Consider the following 24673-nt stretch of genomic DNA (forward strand, 5'->3'; position numbering starts at 1 on the left):
AATATGATTAAATAGAATCATCTATTTGAAGTTCCTCTGGAATTTGCCACTCCTCTGTTTGTACACCTTCAGCTGCTCCTGGAGGAAAGTGAGCAAAAGGAATTTGCCTGTGATTTGTATTTGCAAGCTGCTGCTGTTGTGTGTGGGGTTTTTTTTGGTACTGGGTGGTTGCTGTGTCGTTGTTGTTGTCTTTTCCCATGAGCAAATGACTCCTGAAGTTACTTGGAAAATGAAAAAGAGAATCCATGCCCTGTTCTGTGTTTATCATATTGCTGATTGACAAAATACTGTGGTGTTTCATCAGCAAACCTGGAGAAGCTTAGTCAGCTTTCTAATGCAGTGGAAGATCAGTCAGCTGGGGGAATGGTTTGTGTCTTGAATGCTCAGTAAAAGAAGTGGGAAGGCTGCACAGATGGATTTTACATTCTGAAGCTTCATCTTGTGGTGAAGGGATGGAAGGACAGCCAAAGGCTGTCTTCTGCACAAGAGTCACAGGGGGGGAAGTATGGAGAAAAAAGAGCCTCACACTGAAATATGACAGTGTAATCTTCAGGCTTTGTGAGAAGTAACAGGCTGTGGACTGGGGCCTAAGCAGAAAATTAATGCCATTAAAACTTGGTGAGAAAATGTGGAGGGACACACCCCAGGAATGTCTGGGGAGTTGTACAATATGGTATTTTGGCAGATAATGGCACTAAGCTGTGTGTGATGGTGCTGTGGCACATGATGGCTCAGTGGGTCTTCTCCTTCTTCATTTGGGTGATGGCTTGCATATCCCCACGACCTTCACAGGAACAATTCTTTTTGTTATGGAGATCACAAAGTAAGCAGAGAGCAGTTCTGTAACTGATTAGTAGCACAGTGACTGTCTTTGGTACAGGGGTGGAATTTTGTGGCTACTAAAGCTGTTGCAGCCATGTGTATGAGATCACAGGCTGGAAAAGACCTTCAAGATTTAGTCCAACCTTAACCTAAGTCTGACAACCACATTCCAAAGTGCCACATCTACATGGGGTGATGACTCCACCACCTCCCTGGGCAGCCTGTTCCAATGCCTGACCACTCTTCCAGTAAAGACATTTTTCCTGATAGCCAATCTAAACCTCCCCTGGTGCAACTTGAGGCCACTTCCTCTCATTCTGTTGCTTATTACTATGAAGACTACACCAATCCCTACTCTGCTGTAACCTCCTTTCAGGTAGTTGTAGAAAGCAAGGAGGTCTCCCCTCAGTTTCACATTCTGCAGAATAAACAATCCCAGTTCCCTCAGCCACTCCTCATAGAATTTGTGCTCCAGACCCTTCAACAGCTTTGTTGCCCTCATTTGATTGCTCTCCAGCACCTCAACATCTCTCTTATCGTGAGGGGAAGCTTGTAACTTCTTCCTCGTTAGGGCAGTTCAAGAGGGATGGGGACCTGCTCGAGAGAATCCAACAGAGGACTACAAGGATGATTACGGAACTGGAGCACTGCCTTATGAGGAGAGGCTGAGAGACCTGGTGCTTTCTAGTCTGGAGAGAAGACTGAGAGGGGATCTAGTCAATGTCTATAAATATCTGAGGGCTGGGTGTCAGGAAGGAAGGGACAGCCTCTGCTCACTTGTGCTCCATGACAGGACAAGACAGCACAGGAAATTCCACCTGAACATGAGGAAGAACTTCTTTACTGTGAGGGTCACAGAGCACTGGAACAGGCTCCCCAGAGAGGTTGTGGAGTCTCCTTCCCTGGAGACTTTCAAGCCCCATCTGGATGCCTTCTTGTGTGACCTGTGCTAGATTCTATGGTCCTGTTCTGGCAAAGGGATTGAACTCGGTCTCCAGAGGTCCTTTCCAACCCCTGTGATCCTGTATGCTGCCCTGATCCTTCATTCAGTACCTGTAGATTTATGTAGGTGTGTACAAATATGTGTGTAGAGTCTGCAGACTGTTCTGGGAACAGGCTTGGGTTGGACAGGTGTAGATCAAGCTGCTAATTTCTTCCTTCTGATTCAGAGAGACAAGTCTGCAGCATGTTTCAGCCCCCAGGGCATCTTTTGATGGATAGTTATGACAATCTATGTACTAATAACACTTGTTCACCAGAAAATAATTTTGAAACCATAAGTCACCTCTGTAGACTCCTACAATTCCATGTTCAGTCGTTGCTGGAGCTCATTCCATTTGGATTAGGAGCCTTCCAGTAAACAACAGTCTGCAACTGCCTGGAAGGAGGTTAGTGAGGTGGGGGTTAGTCTCTTCTCCCAAGGATCTAGTGACAGAATGAGAGGAAATGGCCTGAAGTTGCACCAGGGGAGGTTTAGACTGACCACTCTTGTTGGGAAAAATGTTTTCCTAATGTCCAGTCTAAACCTACCCAGCTGCAGCTTGAGGCCCTTCCCTCTTGTTCTATTGCTAAGTACCTTGGAGACAAGGCCAGCACCAGCCTCTCCACAATGTCCTCTCAGGTATGGCAGAAAGTGATAAGGTCTTCCCTCAGCCTCCTCCTCTTCACACTGAACAGCCCAAACTCCTTCAGGCGCTGAATTTAGTCTCCAGAGCCTTCTCCAGCTCTGTTACCCTCCTCTGCCCCCACTCCAGCTCCTCCCCATCTCGCTTGTGTTGGGGTATATGATCAGCTGAATTACACAGACACCACAGCAGCATATTGGCCTCAAGTTTACTGTAGAAGATTTAATACAATTTGCAATTCTTAGTTACTTCTACTCTTAACATTGCATTATCTGCATCTTTCCACCTTCTTGACTGGCTACAGTGTTTATTTTTCACAGTGGAAAACTTGATGGCTGCTGCTGAATCATCTGGCCAGCAACAACCAGCCTTGTCTGGAATGCTGCAAGAGGCATTTGAAAGGCAGTCATTATCCAAACCAATGCTAAAATTGCAGTGTTTCTAACCCCCAGAATTCAAATGTCACAGTAAAAAAAGGTTACATAGGGAAAAGAATATTCAAGGTTGTTTTTTTCCCCCCAGTATCTCCTAATTTACTTTAGATGGTGCTGATAACTGTTGTATACCTCTGTTAATTATGCTACAGCTGCTCACCATGCAACTGAGCTTGCTAGATAGATGCTGTTAAGCCACAGGACAAGAATGTTCCTATTGCTCTCAAAGTGACCAGTGTGTGATGGGAACTTTGAAATCTTCTCTTGGTACTCAGAGTAGTTTGTTAATTAAGCCCTTCTCTTGCTTAGAGCTGAGGCAAATAGGATGGTAGGAGGGAAAGCCTCTGTGGGTTCTTAAGGCTATTGTGGCCAGTCTGGTATCCCTAGGCATCCTCTCCTGCTCTTTTAGCCAGTCCTGATTATGGGACAGAAAACAGGGTGTCTGCCCTCCCAGACCCCTAAATCCATCTCTCTCTTCCACTGCTGGTGTATCACTTGTAGCAGAACTGCATCAGAAGCAAGCATGGAGGTGTCCACATTTAAAGCTCTTTGAACACAGTTCTCTGGAAATGATCACAGACTGATGGGTCCTTTGCTAATAAAAGCAGGCAGGGATGTGAGCTTCCTTCTGAAGAGCTATAGACACATAGTGTTGTATTTGCCATACAGTTTTACTGTCATGTGCTATGTTAGTGTGCTATGAAGCATGAGCAGCAGATCAAGGGAGGGGATTCTGCCCTTCTACTGTGCTCTGGTGGGACCCCCACCTGCAGTGCTGTGTCCAGCTCTGGAGCCCTCAGCACAAGAAGGACACAGAACTGTTGGAACAGGTTCAGAGGAGGCCACAGAAATGATCTTGGGGATGGAACACCGCTGCTGTGAGGACAGCTTGAGACAATTGGAGTTGTTCAGCCTGGAGAAGACTCCAGGGAGATCTAACTGTGGCCTTTCAGTACTTGTAGGGGCCAAGTAGAAAGACAGGGACAGGATTTTTAGCAGGGTGTCTTATGACAGAACAAGAGGTGATGACTTTAAATTAAAGGAGGGAAGATTTAGGCTAGATATAAGACAGACATTTCTTACATTGAGTGTGGTGCAACACTGGCCCAGGTTGCCCAGAGAGGTGGTAGATCCCTGGCACCATTCCAGGTCAGGTTGTCTGGGGCTCTGAGCATCCTGCTCTAGCTGAAGATGTCTCTGCTCATTGTAGGAGGGCTGGACTAGATGACCCTTGAAAGTCCCTTCCAGCCTAAAGCCTTCCATGATTCTGTGATATGATTGCCCAATTAACTCTGAGTTGCAGTTTTGGAGATGCTCATGATGTGCTAAGTTTAGAATGATCTCTGTTTAGAAACTGTGCTGGTTTTGAGAACAGAATTGCTCTGAGTGTTTGGGCACATTTCACTCTGTCCAAAGGCAGGGCTTGGAGCAGCTCTGGGCTCTGAAATGGGTTTGTGCAGAATTCGGCATTTGCTGAGCACCATAAAATGGAAACAGGTCCATGAGTACAAAAGAGACACAGCATGTGTTTTTGTTAAGCAATGGAGAGCATTTCTCTTACAAGGGAGCCTACAGGAAGGCTTGAGAGGCACTTTTCATAAAGGTGTCTAGCAGTAGGACAAGGGAGAATGGTTTTAAGCTGAGGGGAGAGTAGGTGTAGTTTTTCAGTATGAGGGTGGTGAGATTCTGGAATAGGCTGCCCAGAGAGGTTGTGGATGCATCCTTCCTGGGGGTGTTCAAAGCCAGGCTGGATGAGGCCTTGAGCAGCTGAATCTATTTGGGAGGCATCCCTGCCCGTGGTGGGGAGGTTGGAGTAGATGATCTCTGAGGTCCCTTCAAACCTAAGCCATTCTCTATGATCTCTGCAGTAACTGCTGTCATTTCCTCATCAGTAGTCTTATGTGGTGGGGAAATATTGAATAATCATGTTCTGTGAAATGTAAGCATTTTGCTACCACTGACTATATTGCAAGGGAGGTACTAAGGCCTTAATTAAGATCTATTCTTCATCTGCTCCTCAAATGCTCTTTAGACTGAAACCAGGAATAAAAAGTGCTTCGAAGCACTGTTAAATGACTTACACATTCTGTTGAGTCACATCCTGCCCCTTCTTCAGGAAAATGAACTTGAGAGACAGTAGTTTTTATGCCAGCAATTGTATGTTTAATGTGAAACATTTGGCCCTAACAGACCAGTTATTACTCTTGCTGATTCTGAAGCTTGGTGATTCCACTTATTTCCCTGGCACTAGTGGTATTTCATCTGGGAGGAGGAAAGCCGTGTTCCACGTCACTGGAAAACCACATGGAATAGGGGAATGGGTTTTCTTTGTTGTACACTGAGGTGAATATGTCTAACTGCTCAATTGTGATAGTCTTTTGAGCTTAATCTCAAGAACTCAGGGCAATCAGACTTCCCAGGAAGTTGTGGTTCCACAAAACCAGAGCACTTTAGTCTGAACAGGGAATACATTTTGTCCCTGCTTTCTAAAGTAGGGCTGTAATTAGGGAAAAAGTAGTTTCCTGAGGTGGAAGGAAAACCTGAAACACAATCAGAGGAACATCATTATGTGATTTAGAGCTAGTCAACAATTTTTCATTTAGGAAATATCTTAACTGAAAGGGAAACTTGGACACAGGTAAGGGCTGTGCCGTTCCTCAGTTGCTCTGTAGAACTGCTGCTTTGTTTAATAGAACAAATATTGAGATGTTGGTGAGTTGCTGTGAATTTCCAGCTGACTTGCCTCAGATTCTGCAGTTGGCACAGAGATTGTTTCTAGTTGCTTTTTTTTTTTCCTTTTTAATTGTCTCAACTTCAAACCCTAATTTAGTATTACCTCAAGACTGGTCTAAGTGAAGAATGTTTATTATTAGAGTCACAGAATGCCAGGCTGGAAGGGACCCCAAAGATCATCTGGTCCAACCTTTCCAGGTGAGAGTGGAGGTGAAATAAGTTGGCCCAGCATCCTGTCAGGCTGAGTCTTCAAACTGTCCAATGGAGGGCACACCACTGCTTCCACTGGGAGGTCTGAAGGGAAGGTCTCACACCTCAGTAGGTCTTTGGCTTTGCAGATCTGTCTTCAACAGCCTGGATGGCATTTTAAGTTTTCAGGCATTCAAAAAAAAATGATGTATTTATTTTTAAACTGCCTTCCCAGTGTCTGAGTTATACAACTTTCTTTTTGTTCCTTTTGCAAGGAACATGACAGTAGTAATGAGGATAGAAGAAAAATAAAAGTGAAGCAGTAAGGGAAAACCGTATTGCAAGCTGACATTCAATTAGCTATTTCTAGTTTAAACCACCACCAAAAAAAGGCCACTAAAATAGCCACCCTTCCAAATAGCCTCTTTCAGGTAGAAAGGTTGATGGTTGATCTGTGTTTTCCTTGGATGCTTTTTTCCCATGTCTTTAAACACAACTAATAGCTTAGGGAAACATCGTAAGATGCATTGCAGCCAACACTCGAGTTTTTCATCCTCAGACCCTCCCAGCTCCTTTGCAGTCTATTTGCATCTGTTTAATTGCTGGCTGGGGACAGTCCCACATACTTACCCTGTTGGTAACATGAGGGAAAACTTGTTCCCTGTGAGGGTGGTGGAACGCTGGAACAGGCTGCCCAGGGGGGCTGTGGAGTCTCCCTTTCTGGAGATACTCAAAACCCACCTGGATGTGTTCCTGTTCACCTCTAGGTGATCCTGCTCTGGCAGGAGGGTTGGACTGGATGATCTTTTGAGGTCCCTTCCAGCCCCTGACATTCTGTGATTTCAAACCTCTGCAGGTGGATTATAAAAGGTTTGCTAAATACATTGATAATGATTAAGTGCCCTCAGTTTAGATGCAATTAAATTAGATTTTTATGATATGCATTTCCTTATTTTCTCTGTAAGGATCAAGATGTCTTCAAACTATTCTGCCCTGTAACTGCTAATTGATGCTGCTGCTGTTCAAAGACTAGCCTTCATATCAGCCTTACTAGCTTCTCAGATAGCTTCATGCACAAAGAGTTAATTTTTTATTGTTCCCCCCCCCCGAATGAAAGTTCAGAAGCCTGGAGGTTTGGAGTACTTTTTTGGTAGAGCATCTGGAAATTCTAATTTTTACTTTGCTTGAGTAGAAGGAATGCAACTTTTGTCTGACTAGAAACTTACAGCAGAGGAGGTTGTTCTCTCTTTGATTTATTGCTCCAGCCTGTGCTAGTTTGTGTCTGAGCTTTAAATATTAACTACTAGGGCCAAATGGATGTCTCCAAGTAAAAAGAAGCACTCAGAATTGCATGCTGCTTAAAACTGAGCAAGATGAGATTCATCAGTTCAGGTTGTGGCTTGGAAGGAACTGGATTTGTGAGGAAGGGTGAAAATGAATTGGAAAACTTTCCTGTCTGCATGGTGTTGGGATGAGTTGTGTGGGTGGAAAGGCAGAGTCAGGAGGGAACAAGGAGCTCCAGTACCTTGCATTTCAGAGAGAGCTCAATTCTTCATTCTCATTCTTTGTGGGAAATTTTACTCCTCACAAATGATTTTAAGCATTGAGGAAGAATCACTCCTCAAAAGATCTAATGAATTATTTTTAAGATCTGCCTTAATTTATATTTATTTTTTTTTGATTAATGCTGTGCAAGCCAAGACACAAAGTTAGTGACTTGCCCAAACAGTGGCACAATGATGGCAATCATTTTGTTCTGAACTGTGCTCTGTGCAGAGATGCCTGTACTGTAACTGTGTCAATAACTCATCTAGAAGTTTGTATTTCTATCTTAATATCTGCAGTTCCCAATTCTTACTGATTTTAACAACTCAAATCAAACATTCACAGCTAACTCCTGGGAAGAAGTTGCAGGAACTACGAGTAATGGCTTTCAGCCTTTGAACCCTGTCCTTCTTGGTGTCGTGATGTGATCTGTGAGACACTCATCTTTAACTGAAGTCGTGTGGCCATTCCTAAGGCTGTGGGAACAGTCACAAAGCAGTGTACCACAGTCCCTCACCCTTCCCCCAGCTTTGCTCAAGTGAAATGCAGACATCAGGCTGCACAGCTGAAGGTTAAAGCAGCTTAAATACTTCACAAGGAGCAAGCAAGATGAGTCATTCTTGAGTCATTTCATTATCTAGTTCTCCTTAGACTTGTGGCATTCCACATCTGACTAGCTGTATGGTCACACTTTTGGCAACCCTTCTACCAGTAAGTGTATTGCAGTTTCTTTCACAGTGAATGAAAAGCAGTTCAGTTTTTCCCCTGAAGTGAAACTACAGCTGTCACTCCTGAGGATAAAACCAGGCAGGCTTGCATCAGCCCCAGGCTTGGCATGATTTAAGTCCCATGAGTTCTTGTCAACTGCTCCATTTTGGGACACTGGGATATGGTTTAGTAGCCATGGTGGTGCTGGGTTGATGGTTAGACTATTCAGAGAATCACCAAGGTTGGAAGAGACCTCCAAGATTATCAAGTCCAATCTGTCACCACAGACCCCATGACCAAACCATGTGCCAAGTGCCACGTCCAATCCCCTCAGACTATTCCAGAGTCTCACCACCCTTGTACTGAAGAACTTCTTACTAAGATCCAGTCTAAATCTACTCTTCCTCATCTTAAAACCACTCCTCCTTGTCCTGTCACTAGACACCCTTACGAAAAGTCCCTCTCCAGCCTTCCTGTAGGATCCCTTAGGTGCTGGAAAGTCAGTAATAAGTAATACGAATAATAAGTTGATAGCACATGGCCTCAAGTTGCACCACAAGAGGTTTAGTTTGGATATGAGGAAAAATTTCTTGGCTGCAAGAGTGGTCAGGCATTGGAACAGGCTGCCCAGGGAGGTGGTGGAGTCAGCATTCCTGGAGGTGTTCAAGAAATGTGTAGACATGGCACTTTGAGACATGATTGAATGGACCTGGTGGTGTTGGACTTGATGATCCTAGAGGTCTTTTTGCAACCTTAATGATTCTGTCTGTGATTCTTTTCAAAGAGTAAAGGTAAGGTTAAATTGCATTTCTCCTTCCACATTAGGACACTAAATATAATGAGGTAAAACTGAGGGCTGCCTGAAAGAGATTTGTTTGCTCTCAATTTGACTTCCACTGACTGAAACCCATTAAAATAGTGGGAAACTAAAGCTGGGAAGACTTCCAAAGTCAAAAGAAAGTGGTGTGGTTTATACAGTTCCTCAACCTGTGTGGGTTCCCTGCTCACCAGAGCATCCACAGAAGCTCAGCAATGCAGGAAATGATGCATAAATCATTACTGCAAGGTCAGTAAATTCACAACTGGAAGTTAAGAGCTTTTTGTGATTGGAGAGAAGCAGTAAAAGCTAGCAAATAGAGGTGGAGAATTCAAATACAGCCTGAACAAGCAGCCAAAGCTTTTAACGTGGTCTGCATGTTTCTACTTCATGTTAATAAGGGCTGATTTTATATCTGCCTGTTTGGTCTTGTCTGGAAAGAAGTATCACCATGAAGGTGGGAACTGACTTGTTTTCCTGTGGGAAGCTTTTATTCTCTGGATTTGTACTGAGTATTGCACTCTGTATTTGTACTTCATGTACACCTATAAAATCTCCTGTATGAAACCTGACTGCTCCCCTCCTGCTTCTCTGCCAGCAGCCTACATGCTCCTGGCAATGGAGGAGCTCTCTGGTTCTTAACTGCCTTTGTTAGCTGGATCTAGCAAGTGGCTTTAGAAGCAGGAGAGAAGATACAGCCCTGTGTCACCTACCTACATTCCTCTATGGCAGCTGATCAATATTTACAGGGCAGGGAGGCAAGAGGATGGGGCTGGGCTCTTTTCAGTAGTACCCAGTGACAGGACAAGGGGCAATGAATACAAACTGGAACACATCAGGTTCTACCTAAACATGAGGGAAAAAATCATTGCTCTAAAGAGCAGCCTTGCAGTAAAGAAAATTTTCCTAATATCCAATCTAAACCTTCCCTGGTGCAACTTGAGGCCACTTCCTCTCATTGCTATTACTGACCTTCCAATAGCTGAAGAGATCCTACAGGAAGGCTGGACATAATGATGTCTAGTGACAGGACAATGGGGAATGGTTTTAAGCTGAGGAAGATTAGGTTTAGGCTGGATCTTAGGAAGAAGTTCTTTAGTATGAAGGTGGTGAGACTCTGGAATACGTTGCCCAGGGAGACTGTCGATGTCCTCTCCCTGGAGGTGTTGAAGGCCAGGTTGGATGAGGCCTTGAGCAAACAAGTTTAGTTAAGAGGCTCCCTGCCCATGGCAGGGGTTTTGGAATAGGTGATCTCTGAGGTCCCTTCTAATCTGAGCCATTCTATGATTCTGTGACCCCCACCTCTCTCCAACCACCTTTCAGGGAGCTGTAGAGAGCAACTCACCCTCCTTTTCTTGTGGCTAAACAACCCCAGTTCCCTCAGCTACTCCTCATAAGACTTTTCCCCAGACCTTTAACCCTTACTCTGGAACCTGAGTGGTGATAAAAAATAGCTGCAAAAATGGACAGCAGGCTGTAAATTTCTGTGCTTTGTTTGCTCTTTCTCAGCTTTTCTCACTTTTTCTTTTTACAAGACTTAATATCTACCAAGTTAATCAAAAATAAGGATTCCTTTTTGGGGCAAATAGAAGACCAGGTGTTAAATTTGAGAAGGACATTGGGCATCCTCTCAGAAGGCTTGTGTCATTCTTTCTGCAGCTGACAAAAGGTACTATTATTTCCTCAGAGCTTTCCTCAAGTCAGGAATACTTAGCTTGTCAGTCAGAACATCTTCACGTTTTGCCTTTTAACAAGTGTCCAGTTGCAGTGGTTGTCTATTTTTCCCCCTTAAACCTCATACATAAATAATATCATTCCTAATTGAGTGAAAACAGACTGAAATGTGACTCACCCTACTCGTCATGGGTTGGTTTGCTGATGTAATTTCACTTTCCCTAGCCAAAACCTGGGAAGAGTTATAACTAGTCTAAGATGATATTAGGTTTCTATACAACTAAATCTCAATACTCTAAAAAAACAACCAAAAAGCAAACAAAGTTTTCCTAGGAACAGCCCTCAAATCTGTCCTGCACTCCTGCATGTCACATGAACCCCTGATTAGAACTTACAAATCCAGTGGGGAATTTGGGAAGGAAACAGCAGCTTTTTGCTCCATCAGGAGGGATTCCTAGTAGATGACTGTGCAGCTGCAGTAACCTCATTGTACAGGGCAAAGAGAGATTCTGCTTAGCATAAAGCTGCATTCCCAAACTTCTCTCTGTGTTTTCTGGAGAACATGGTCAAGACACAGGGAATAAAAGTCTTTTTAAGGACTACAAAGGAATACACAGGAAGTTAGGATTTTCTTTTGGAGAGGTTTTCATTTCTCTGCTTCTGAAATGCCCTAGCTCAGAGTCTCTGCTTCCTTTAGTACTTTATTAGCCTTGCTGGGAAAACACTTTCAAGTCCTTATGGGAGAAGGGGAGGAGGAGGGAGGAGCAAATAGATTAACATCTGAGAGAGAATTACAAAGCTGTGAAATAAAAAGAGCTTTTGGGACAGCACTGTTAAGTGAGTCATGCGTTTGGTTAGGGACTTGTGGAAGTAGGCTGCTGAGGGATGGTCTGAAGAGGCAGGGAGAATCCCCAGCTCCCTAATGAAAAGGGGAAACCTTGGGAGCATTTCTCATTTGAAGAAGAGATCTCAAAGTGGGATGATTTATTTCATGTTTCGCACCTCTCCTAACCTGGCCAGAGTTGTCTTCCACAAGATTTGCAAATGTTTTAATGTCCTAAGCTAGGTACTCTGCCCTGGTGAGGCCATATCTGGAGTATTGTTTCCAGTTCTGGGCCCCTCAGTCCAGGGAGGACAGGGAACTGCCTGAGAGAGTCCAGTGCAGAGCTGCTAAAATGCTGAATGGAGTGGAACATCATCCTTATGAGGAGAGCCTGAGGGAGCTGGGGCTCTTCAGCTTGGAGAAGAGGAGACTGAGAGGTGACCTCATTCATGTTTATAAAGATGTACAGGGTGAGTGCCAAGGCTCAGGCTCTGCTCAGTGATGCCCAATGACAGGACAAGGAGCAATGGGTGGAAGCTGAGGCATAGCAAATTCCATGGAAACAGGAGGATAAAGTTTTTCACTGTGAGGGTGCCAGAGCCCTAGAACAGGCTGCTCAGGGGGGTTGTGGAGTCTCCCACTCTGAAGGTATTAAAAACCTGCCTGGATGCATTCCTGTGTGTCTGCTTTAGGTGATCCTGCTCTGGCAGAGGGCTTGGAGTGGATGATCTTTCAAGGTCCCTTCCAGCCCCTAACATTCTGTGATACTTGCACTCAGCTTGCACAAAGGAGCAGTCTCTGGAGGAGTAAGTCTTGGCTTTGTGCTGGCCCAGGTGCATTCACAAGGGAGCCACATGCCTCCATTCTCTCTTTTCCTCAGCCCTCCTCCAGCATGCCTCCAAGATGGAATCTTACTCATGTGGGTTCAGTTATACATGCCTTATTCTGACAATCTAGTAGCCTCCTTACCCAGGACATCAACCTGCTGTTTTCCTGGTCTTTTACTGTGCATCCTCATCTGGCAGGGAATACAAGCTGAAGTAATTTGTACAACATTAGTTGGAGAGTTTAGGAATTCTCATTTGCAAAATCTGGAAGTTGTTTTTCCTGTGCCACAGCATCCTCTGGCAAGTGCAGTTCTCTTCAGTGCCTGGCCAGCCAGCAATCAGGGCACATTCCTGCCTCTCGTTTTAGCTGCCATAATTGTTGTGAGCCAGAATGCTGATACTGTTGGAAAGGAGTGGATGGAGAGTGAAGAATGAGATTCACAGTAGAAAACAAGGCATGAATATGGCAAATATGGGCTGCAGGTACTTTGTAGGTAGATGCCATGTCCTTGCTTGCATCTTATGTGTTGTTAAACAAAATATCTTGGAATTCCATCTACATGTCTGCAGGAATGAATTACCACAGCACTCTGAAACTGAATTCTCTGGACAAGTTATTCACTGACTCAGGGAACCACAGAATGTTAGGGATTGGAAGAAACCTCAAAAGATCATCCAATCCAACACCCTGCCAGGGCAGGATCACCTGAGCAGGTCACACAGGAACACACCCAGGCAGGTTTGCAATGTCTTCAGAGGAAGAGACTCCACAGCCTCTCTGGGCAGCCTGTTCCTGGGCTCTGGCACCCTCACAGTGAAAAGGTTTATCCTCATGTTCACATGGAACCTCCTCTGCTCCACCTTGCACCCATTGCTCCTTGTCCTGTCATTGGCTGTCACTGAGCAGAGCCTGGCTCTGTCCTCCTGACACTCATCTTTCATGTCTTTATAAATATGAATGACATCACCCCTCAGTCTCCTCCGAGCTAAGGAGCCCCAGCTCCCTCAGCCTTTCCTCAGAAGGGAGATGTTCCAGTCCTTTCAGGATCTTGGTAGATCTGCTATGGACTCCTTCAAGTAGTGCCCTGAGGTCCTTGACCTGAGGAGCCCAGAGATGGACACAGTATTCCAGATGTGGCCTCACCAGGTCAGAGTAGAGGGGGAGGACAACTTCTCTTGACCAACTAACCGCAGCCCTTCTAATCCACCCCAGGATGCCATTGGCCTTCTTGGCCACAGGAGCACATTCCATGATACAACATTGCTCACTAGAGAGAGGACAAATGTTAATTGCTGTTCATTTACATTACTAAGTTCATACACTCTCATAGCCCTGCAGGTCCTGTCAGCTGCCCTGTTCATAACATGGAACACATCTCTCATTCACAGCCACATACTTCACTTTGATGGAAAAATTTGGCCTGGGTTTATATGAAATAGTTTTACCACATTGTTGATAAACTGGATGAAAAAAATAGGCAGTCCCACCCTTTCAACATTTATTTCCTTTACAGCTACTCAAACATGGTGAAATGAGGCAGGTGGTAAAGGAATGTGAACAGAATTATGGCTGAATATGTAATGTTCAGGGTGGACTGGCAGGAGATGGACTGCTGATTCTTTGCTAGTGGAGTTCTTAGAGTGAAGAACTCTTGTGTCTGAAATCTGCCTCTGATCATTTCCTAAGGCAGGGCAGAGGAAATAGTCTGTGACTCCCCTTATTCTCTGCTTGGCTCTGTCCTGGCCCTGACCAGCTATGAAAGCTCTTGCAGCCTTCACAGCTATTTAAAATGATGCATTTGAAACCCTCGCAAGAGGTAAAAATGACCCCTAAGGAACATCTGCTGAACAAGGGATCAATTGTGGCCAGCTGCTTATGCTGCTGTATGAGCCCCTTCCTGGATTTCATTACCAGGTGCAGACAAGAGGGCAGCTATGCTCATGCCCAGATCTCCTCCTTCTGAGCAGGTGGGAAACCTCAGAGAGCAAGAGGCTGAGCCACTCAGATGCACTGCCCTTCAGACTGGCACGAATTAAACCACCAACCTGAGTCCCCCACTGTCCCTCTGCTAAGGTGTAGACAGCCAGAGGAGTTGTGATATTGCGAGCTCTATAGCTCATACCCAGAGCTAAGCCTCAGGCTAACCTGAGCCCAGAGCCAAAAAAGGTTGATTAGCCTGCTGAAACACACTAAAGTTTTGGCCATATGTGATCTGGCCTACAGGAATAAAAAGCCCTGAAAATGAGCAGTCATTCAAGAAGATCTGCAGCTGTAGGAGAGTGTGGTTTGCCCTTCACAAATGTGTGTAATGTCTGTTAAGTTTCAGGAGACTCACACAGGTGCATTGATGACCTTGGCATTTCCAAATACCTTATGGCTTCTTGCTTGAGCATTAGTGATTGAATTTTCCAAGCCTGCACACAGGTTCTTCTCTCACAAAACGATGGCTCGCCAGCTAAGTGTTTAAACCCTTCCTCATTCCCACGGAGGACTGCACAGCTGAAGCATTTCACTGATTTGACTAGATTTGCACAAACAAGTTCTGTAATTAGTCCCTGTGCTCCCAAGGATACACAGAATCAGAATGCCAGCCCATCTCCCAGAAGTTCTGCATTCACCACTCTAAGTGTAAAACAGTCGTAGTTGCATGGATCCTTTCCAGTGAGGGTGGGGAGACACTGCCATGGGTTGCACAGGGAGGTTGTGAATTCCCCTTCCCTGGAGGGGCCAGGTTGGGTGAGGCCTTGAGCAAGCTGTTCTAGTGGAAGGTGTCCTTGCACATGGCAGGGGGGTGGAACTTGATCTTCAAGGTCCCTTCCAACCCAAACCATTCTATGAATGTTTGCTAGCTCTTCCTTTAAAACCACATTTGCTTTTAAAGGGATATTGTCATAACACTACAAGGATATGAAAAGGTATTTGCTGGGACCTTGGAACTAGGTTGCTAAATGACAAATTACTGAAGGCCCTGGGGGCTAAATTTTACCTTCAGAAATAGAGGAAATATGTTAGTTTTGAGAATTGCAGGACCAACTGAGATAACTTGCCTGAGTGACCTAGGCTTGGTGTGGGTTGTGACTAGGTGAAAGAAGCAGCAGTTGTGAGAGAGTTATGGCTTCTTGTTGTTAGTATTTATTATAGAGTGATGGTGATGAGGATGGAGTTATGAGTTATTAGTTATTAACTGTGCAGCTTGGAGAAGTGAATGCTCTAGGGAGACCTGAAGGGGCCTACAAGAAAGAGGGAGGGACTTTTTGCAAGGCCTTGTAGGGCTAGGACGAGAGGGAAGGGCTTTGAGCTGGAAGAGGGAGATTTATACTGGAAATTAGGAAGAAATTGTTTACAGTGAGGGTGATGAGACACTGGAATAGGTTGCCCAGGGAAGCTGTGGATGCCCCTTTCCTGGAGGTGTTCAAAGCCAGGTTGGATGAGGCCTTGAGCAAGCTGGTCTAGTGGAAGGTGTCCCTGCCAATGGGGAATATCCTTGCAGCAAGTGGAGGATGATTTCTATGCAGGCTGGGAAGTATCAGACTCTTAAGGATCAAAATCACTTGAAGTAATGAGTTCTGCAGTTTCTTTGAATCATTTCTCACATTGTCTTTGTCTTTTCTGATATTTGCTGGCCTCTGTGTTCAGAAAGGCTGCTTAGTACTGGCTTGAATAAATAAATGAAGCTTGGAAATAAACAACTGCAAGCAGCCTTTAGATGAGTTGAGAGATTTCACTGCAGCATTCACCCTGATAGAAACGAATGATCTCTTGGGTACAGCACATGGTATCTGGATTTTCAAAGCCATGACAATAAGCACTGAGGAGCTGTGCTATTGAAAATGGTGAAAATGATCCAGCTTCATGAAAACAAAGGAATCATTCTAAGCTATCTGCCTGTTCTTTTCCTTTGTAGTAGAATGCGGGGGTAGTGTCTTGTAAGCACAAGACACTTGAGTTCAGGTGTCATAGATCTGTGAGACAATTTGATCTACAAACATGGGATAAAGGGTTCAAAACCACGATTTTCTGTCATTCAGCTGCAGAGCAGTTTGCAGTGGCAGGGCTGTGTCACTTGCTGAGCTGAGGAGCTCAGCTGGATGGAGTCTGCTCCCTGGGTTGCTATGGGACACAGGGCTGATGGGTGGCTTTCTATCTGACTGGAGGTTTGCTCAGGAGATCGATGTGGAAAATAGATTAGGTGATGGAAATGGGCTCAGTGAGAGAGGACTGTGGGTTTTGCCTATGATTTGTCTGGGGCTTTCTCATGCATAGCTGAGTCTGTGTGGGCTTTGCTCCGTGTAGTGGTGTTTAGACATGATTTTCGTGCTGAACTAATGGAGAGGTAAATGAATGTCCTGGGAGATGTAAAAGAGAGTATAGGTGACGTGATGTGGTGCTTTTAAAGCACCTGAATCTAAATCTTTTGTACAAACCTTTGCTTTGTAACAAAAACTCTGAATCTTCCACATATACCAAGCAGTTAGCTGATGGGGGTAGGGAAAGAGAAGGGCAATCACCCATTGTGGCTGTTGCTTATCTCTGTGTTCTAAACCAACCCCATTACTGAACCAGGGGTTACAAGGAGAGGCTGTGTCTGTGTGCTGCTGTGCCACCAGGCTGAAATATTGTAGCTGCAGTCAGAAAGGACAAAATCAGAAATGGGTAGATTCAGATTAGATGTTAGGAAGAAATTCTTTACAGTAAGGGTGGTGAGACACTGGCAGAGGCTGCCCAGGGAGGCTGTGGAAGCCTCATCCCTGGAGGTTTTTAAGGTCAGGCTGGGTGTGGCTGTGAGCACCCTGCTCCAGTGTGAGGTGTCCCTGCCCATGGCAGGGGGTTGGAACTGGATGATCCTTGAGGTCCCTGCCAACCCTGCCAATTCCATGACACAGCTAGTGGGAGTTGTAAGAAGTCCGTTGCTAAGTTTTAGCCTGGCATGGGAGTAGTAGGGTGTCGAGAACTTCGAGAAACAAGTAAGTTATGCTACCGAGGAAATGTAAAATGATCTTTAAGCATTAATAGCTGTCTTGCAAAACATCTGAGGCTCACCTAAGCTATCACTCCTCACACAGGGTAAGAGCCTGGCTTCCTGAAATACATCATGAAGACAGCCAGTGGAAGCAAAATAAAACATTGCCAGCGAATGTGGGGCATTGGTGTTCCCTTGAACAATCTGTTTCAGCCCATTGACCAGATGAAAATCCAGTTGCTGATGGGCCATAGCTGTGAAAATAAGCCTACCTCATGAAGTCTTCTGAAATAAAATTGTGTGAAAAGGATCAGTTAGCCCATTTTTTGTTGTTTTGTTTTTCAACAGCAAAAACTAAATGTAAGCTTGATGGATTGTTTCTGGGCAAACTGTGTTTCCAATTAGCACTTAATCTTTAAAGGCAGTGGGAAATGTGCTCCCCACATGTATTCAAATCATGGTGCAGTAAAGCTCATAAAAGCTATAAAATATTGGAAAGCAGGCAGCAGGGAGAGGAAATGGAAAAGTAAAGCAGGCAGAATGAACCTTTCTCCTTAATAAATCTGTATGTTGTATTTGAATCTAGCGTAGCCAGGCAACTGGGCTGACATTCATCTAATGCTGTCCTGGGCTTGTGGTTCTAACGGTGACACTGACACCCCGAGCGCTAGAGTTACGGCTCTCTCAGACACAATTGGTCTTGTTTCAGCTTTGTGCGAGTGTGATGCATAAATTCAAGTCATATATCCTTGGCTTACACCAATGATGATTCCTTTCTTGCTCCTTTTCCTTTATTGCTTCCTTCTGCTGATGTTGCTCTTACCCTTTCTTCAATTAATCATCCGTAATTTGGTCGACGTTGACACAGTTTTTTCCTTGCTGCTTCCAAGGAAGTGAAATGGAATGTCCATGTCAGCGTGGAAAGTACTGAGGATATGACATGATTTTTTAAAAATGCTTACAAATTGAGGGCTATTCATTCCCAGGTTTTCCATTTCTCAGACTTTATTGTCTGATAGAAGTGGATCCTGTTCTCCAGATGTGGCCTCTCCTTTGAGGGAGAATATTGTCGTTATGTGAACCACACTTTCCTGCTGGAAGAAAAGTCACAGAATCACAGAATGTTAGGGGCTGGAAGGGGCCTTGAAAGCTCACCCAGTCCAACCCCCCTGCCAGAGCAGGATCAGCTAGAGCAGATCACACAGCAGCACATCCAGGTGGGTTGTGAATATCTCCAGAGAGAGACTCCACAACTCCCCTGTGCAGCCTGCTCAGTGTTCTGTCACCCTCACGGTGAAATACTTTCTCCTCACGTTTCCATGGAAATTCCTATGGCTCAGCTTCCACCCATTGCCCCTTGTGCTGTCGTTGGGCATCACCAGGAAGAGCCTGACTCCATCCTCTTGGCACTCACCCTTTACACCTTTTGAAACATATTGATAAATAATACTAGAATGAGCCTAAGAAGATCATCCAGACTATTCCCATCCTTTAATGCAGGATAAACGCTATCCACATTATTCCTGGCAGGTGTTTAACTATGTTTGACTTTTAGGTCTCTTGTTATGATCACATGGAGGTTATTAATATTTAATAGTTGGGACAATTAATAAAATATTAATAACTTTATTAGTTAAAAAATTAATAAAACCTATTTACTGGCTTGAAATATTCAGCTGTGGAACAGATATCAGCAGGGGCATGTAACAATTTAAACAATATGAGCAAAACCCCAGGAACAACAAAGAGTAACTTGAACTGTAAAGGAAAAAGAGAAGAGCCCCAGCAACAGGCCAGAGGCTGCCCCCAAGGGAGGGGAACTCTAGAGTTCTCTAGGGCAACTGACCTTTAAAAGGTGCTTCTAAAAAATCAGAGTTAGTCATGACTCACTGCTCGTGGGACCGCGTGGCACGTGTGGGGAGTGAAACAAAACCAAAGCGGCGGGACCAGAGTTTGACTTTGGGTTGGCTTCTGCAGCTTGTTGCTGTAGCACATACAGGGTCTGTCTCTGAAGGCTTTGTAACAGAAAGCTTTGTAGAAAAGAGGCTGCTGCTGAGGCTCGCAGGGCTTGCTGGCTTTGTGGCTTTGCCTGTTTGGAGAGGTTCTTCAGCTGCAATCTTTGCAGCCGTGCTAGTTGCTTCTTCCAATAAAATGGAACTGTCCCAGGGACTTGGCTCCTCCTGGGGTTCGTCTCTCAGCCTGGCAAGACACATCTGTCTGCTGCTGGACTTTACAGCGCTTACAGAGAGGGGTCTTGCAGTCTGCCTGGGTGAACTGAAGACAGCTCAGATTCAGAAGTGCAAGACAAGCCAGGCTTATGACGTCTCCCAGAGTCTGGACGATTGCAAAGCAAGGCACGGGCTCCTAGGGCGGGTTTCTGTAGATTTCTCAAGGCAATGATGGCCAGTGACAACAAGGGTTAAGAGATTAAAAAACTCACACCTTAACCTATAGCATCAGTTTTCTCCAAAGGTGGCCAAAGGTGCACACACCTGGCCCCCCTGGACCCCAGGGCACGTTCAGACAAGCCTGGGCAATGTGGGCAACTTCCTGAAAACCCAGACCTGCTGGCTCCTGCCCCATGGTCTGATTCAGAGCAGTTTTGAGGCTTTTTGTCCCTTCAGGACACCTCCCATGGGGGGCGAGTACAAGCTCCCCATCAGCATAGGTTGCTGTGCAGCTGAGAGAAGTGTTCCTCTGTGTGGGCAGGAAGACCACACTCACACAAATCAAGGTGAGCATGGCAGAGAAATGCTCACAAGTAGCTGAGGTAGCCATGATTTGGCTTGCTGGGGCTGCTGATACACTGATGTGTGTTTGCTCGGGCTGCTTTTCTTCCTCCTCTCACAAACATGACACAGTCCTACATTCTCATTCTTTTGAGTGCTCAAGAAGGATAGACTGGTAAAATACGCCCAGGGACCCCAAGGTCTTATGAATGTGTGCTTCTGATGGGACTTTAAACCGATTTATTCCAGAAACAACACTTTGGATGGAACTATAACTGCTGCCACCTAGCACTTGTCAGAAGGGTGTTGTGCTCAACACTCCAAGTAGGGAAGATCGTGTGTTTCTTATTTAATCCTGCAGTGGGATGTTAAAAAGGTACAGAAACATCCTTCTCAAGGGAAAACATCTCTGCAGTAGCTGAGCTATTGCTGATAACAGGGCCAGTGTCGCATCAGAGCTTTGCTTTGCTCTGATGTTGAGCATACTTGCCCCAGTATTATGAAACCAGTTTCTTCTTTCTTGTTCCTAGAAAAATCTTAATCAAAGATATTAAATAATATGCCTCCAGTAAAATGCTCTGAGCAAGCCAAATTCCTGGTGTCACTGGGGTTGAGGCTTTTCCCAGTTTTTGAGGGTAACTAAAGTGAAATAATCTTTTGACTCTCTAGGACCAGACCAGTATGATTAAAATTAGAGGTTTTCTGGCAAGTGTGAACTGTAATCTCTGACATCATATCAAACATTCACTAAACATCTGCTGAGGGTTTTTTTGTTAACATGGGAAACAATATCCTGTGTAAATGGATCCCTTCAGTCCCACTTTATAGTGTGTATAAAGTCACAGGCACTTGGTTTCACATGGATGCAATAACAAATACTCTTTTGAAGCAGGGGGAGGGGTGATAATATTCTTTATCTCAGTGGCCCTTTACTTTATTGTTTCACTCCTCCTCAGAAGGGAAATTCTCCTTTGACTTACTCGCTTTGGCTTGAACAGTGCCTCATCTGCTCAAGATCCTCCCTTCTGCAGACCACCCAGGGTGGTTCCCCCATAGCTGCCTGGCAGGCAGCAGGCTGAGAACAACTGCTCCAAAAGTCTCATGTTTAAGCTAACAGCCAAATTGCAGTATGTTTGGGGTTACCTCGGGGTTTATCTTGGTTGGCAACTGAGTCTGTAGAGCTCGATCGGTCACCAGCTTTCCTTGGAATGTTTGGGCCCCACACTGCAAAAGAGACATTGGGCTGCTGGAGCGTGTCCAAAGAAGGGCCACAAAGCTGGCGAAGGGGCTAGAGAACAAGTCTTCTGAGGAACAGCTAAGGGAACTGGGATTGCTTAGGCTGGGGAAAAGGAGGTTGAGGGGAGACCTCATTGCTCTACAACTCCCTGGAAGCAGGCTGAAGTGAGATGGGGGCTGGTTTCTTTTTCCAAGTAACTAGTGATAGGATGAGAGGAGATTACCTCAAGTTGCACCGAGGTTTGATACTAGGAAAAAATTGTTTCCTGCAAGAGTGGTCAGGCATTGGAACAGGCTGCCCAGGGAGGTGGTGGGTCACCATTTCTGGAAGTCTTCAAAACACATGTAGACATGGCATTTCAGGATATGGTTTAATGGCCATGGTAGTGTTGGGTTGATGGTTGATCTTATAAGTTGTTTCCAGCCCTAATGATTCAATGCCTCTTTGATTCTGTATATTTGTTTTTCCTTCAAGGTTCATTTTAGAGTACATTTACTGTGGGTAGCTTGCTGATTCTAAAGCCTCTCCTGGAGCATTGCTCCTGCTTCAGCCATTGTCTGTTCTGACCTGTAGGCCAACTCTGTTAATTGGCACATAGTGTGCACAGGTTAGTTCAGTACTTTTATTTTGCTGGGCAGTAAGATGTGACCTGGAAGCGCTGCGTTATGTAAGTCTACATCCTGAACTTCTTATGTGGGCAATGATTGGTAAGGACTTTGCTAGAGACTTCAATGCTCTGTTCCCCAGGCCTGTCTCAAGTAGATGACTGTCAGAATTAACCATAAGGCTGAAGATTAATGCTTTAAAAAACACACCACAAAAGCCAGAGAAAACAATTGGCCAGTGATGGATAAAACAAATAGATAGGATTGGAACCATTCCCTTAGCTAGCACCGTTCAAAGCCTAGATGACTTTCCCTTCCAACCCACACCATTCTATGATTCTAAATGACAAGACAGAGCATTTTGTTTCTTAAAGCCACGATGTGTTACGGTGGGATACGATGACAAGTTGCCAAAGGGCTCATTTGGTGCTTGGGGCTGCACTGAAGCAGATTAAAGCATGGCTCAGTGGTCTGATATCTGAGACAGCCAGATGAAATAGTTCTACATAGTCACTGATTTGTAAATAAAGGAATGCCAGTGAGTAGAAAGCTAACACTGAAGTATTCTTTTAAAATTATGGCTAAGGCTTTGAGGTGGTGACTAAGTAACCCTGAGCCTCAACAGAACTTTTAACAAGCCTATTCCTAAAGAAAAGATGAGGGTTGGAAATGAACTTTTGCCAATTTCACTTTTAAAACGGTCTAGGCCAGAGAAAGGATTGGAATTGTGAATCTGCTTGTTGTACAGGGCTTCAACTCTGCTCTTGCATGGGCCTTCAGTCAATGACAATGTCTTAGGGTCCCAGGGTAAATGAACTGGGTATTTAAAAAAGAAGTGGAGTCCTATCATCTGTTGAGGACTATTTGAATTGCAGATTAGCATTGCCCTTGCCAGTTAAGTGGGCAGCTTGCTGTGACCCTTTTATGTTTTCACTTAATCAATTTAAGTTCTTTGCTGGACAAAAACTAGCTTGACAATGAGGTGGTAATAAACAAGGAGATAATGATGCTCTTTTTCCCCTTCTAGGTAAACAATAAGTACAATTTACAGAAGGATTTCATGCAAGACTTTCTCTAATTATTCTTGATTGTTTATTTTTTTAAGAGACTAATGCTGAGTTTAATTTAATTGAGGCATTCTGAAGGAGAGGCTCCCACTGCTAACAACCCTCCTGAGCTTATGGGGTTTGGAACTGCCAATAGCAAAAGCAGATCTGCAATGACTGATGTAATCCAAGACCCCACACTAGCAAAGTATCATTCCACTTCCTCAAGTTAAAGCTGACTGAAACATAACTGCAAGTTTTAATCTGACCAAGAAGGATATCTTTTCTCTCTTTTCTGTATAAGGACTTAATTTATTAAACCTTCCTACCCCAAAGTCAATGGGAAAAATCTCCTGCAAATGAACAGTGATGTTGCTGATGTAGCACTGTTTAAATTTTGAGCTGATACTATTTTGGGGATGGATTTCTCAGCAGGAAGATTAGGAGGTTATGGAGTCTCCTTCTCTGGAGACCTTCAAGCTGTGCTAGGGGAGGTTTAGGCTGGATGTTAGGCTGTTAGGAAGAAGTTCTTCACAGAGAGATTGGCCATTGGAATGGGCTGCCCAGGGAGGTGGTGGAGTCACCATCACTGGAGGTGTTTAGGAAGAGATTGGATGAGGCACTTGGTGCCATGGTTTAGTTGATTAGATGGTGTTGGGTGATGGGTTGGACTTCATGACCTCAAAGGTCTTTTCCAACCTGGTCCATCCCATCCCATCCCATCCCATCCCATCCCATCCCATCCCATCCCATCCCATCCCATCCCATCCCATCCCCACCTGGACACGATCCCGTGCAACCTGATCAAGGCAAACCTGCATTAACAGTGGGGTGGGACTGGATGATCCCCAGCGGTCGCTTCCCACCCCTGCGATTGTATGGTTCTATGCTTCTGTGATTTTGAGGGGATACAGTTTGGAATGCAGTCATTTCAGGATCTGATTTTAAAATAGCACCATGTTCCTCTGTGGCTATTCTTGCCAATTTCTACAGTCTCCTGTTACATTTTCATATTTCTAATAATGGAATTTGTTGTCCTTTCACTATGTGAAAAGACTGAAACCAAGAAGAAAGGATCTTAGAAGTGCAAAGTGAGCACAATCCAAAGGCAAGGAATTCCTTTTCCCTCTCATGTTTCAGCTGTGTTCATTATAATGGCTAATTCTAAGAAATGAAAGTAAAACATTTTCTCTGGGCTCTTGTGAGTTAAAAATGTGGTGTGGCACTTTGCCTTTTAAATTTGGTTTTCTTTTAACCTAAATGTGTGAGGGAAGAACTTTCACAAGGTGCAGATTTCAAATAGCACTTACCAGGAGTGTATCTGTCTACATAAAATTTGATAGTGAATCTCAGCTTGACTGAAGCTTACCTTGGTGAAACTGCACTGCCTTTGAAGACCTGGGGTTTTAACAGATGCTTTTTGAATTCAAGCACAGGGAGGTAGTTGAGGTCCTATCCCTTGAGATATTCCAGGTGAGGCTCGACAAGGCTCTGGGTGACCTGATCTAGCTGAAGATGTCCCTGCTTACTGCAGAGGGGGTTGGACTAGATAACCTTTGGAGGTCCCTTCCAGGCCAAACCATTCTATGTCCTATGACTCTGAGTCCTGGCAGTTACCTAATAGCTTTTCCTAGCTTCACCTGTCATAAAAACTGCAATTTGAATTTTGAGTAACTTTTAACTTCATGTGATTTGTAGGTCAGCTATCTTGCAGCCCCTACTTAATGGCTGAAATGCAGGGATGGATATCCACTGGCTGGATATTAGGGAGTATTTCTAGCTCTTTTTCAAAGTGCTCTCTCTTGACGTTTCTAGGCTTGTCCTAGCTTTGAGGACCGCTGTTGTTTCATGATGACTTTTGAGAGCACAGCTTAAAGGAGCACATGCTGCTTTTGTGT

This window comes from Dryobates pubescens, chromosome 37 (assembly GCF_014839835.1).
Source record: "Dryobates pubescens isolate bDryPub1 chromosome 37, bDryPub1.pri, whole genome shotgun sequence".
NCBI classification, from domain to species: Eukaryota; Metazoa; Chordata; class Aves; order Piciformes; family Picidae; genus Dryobates; species Dryobates pubescens.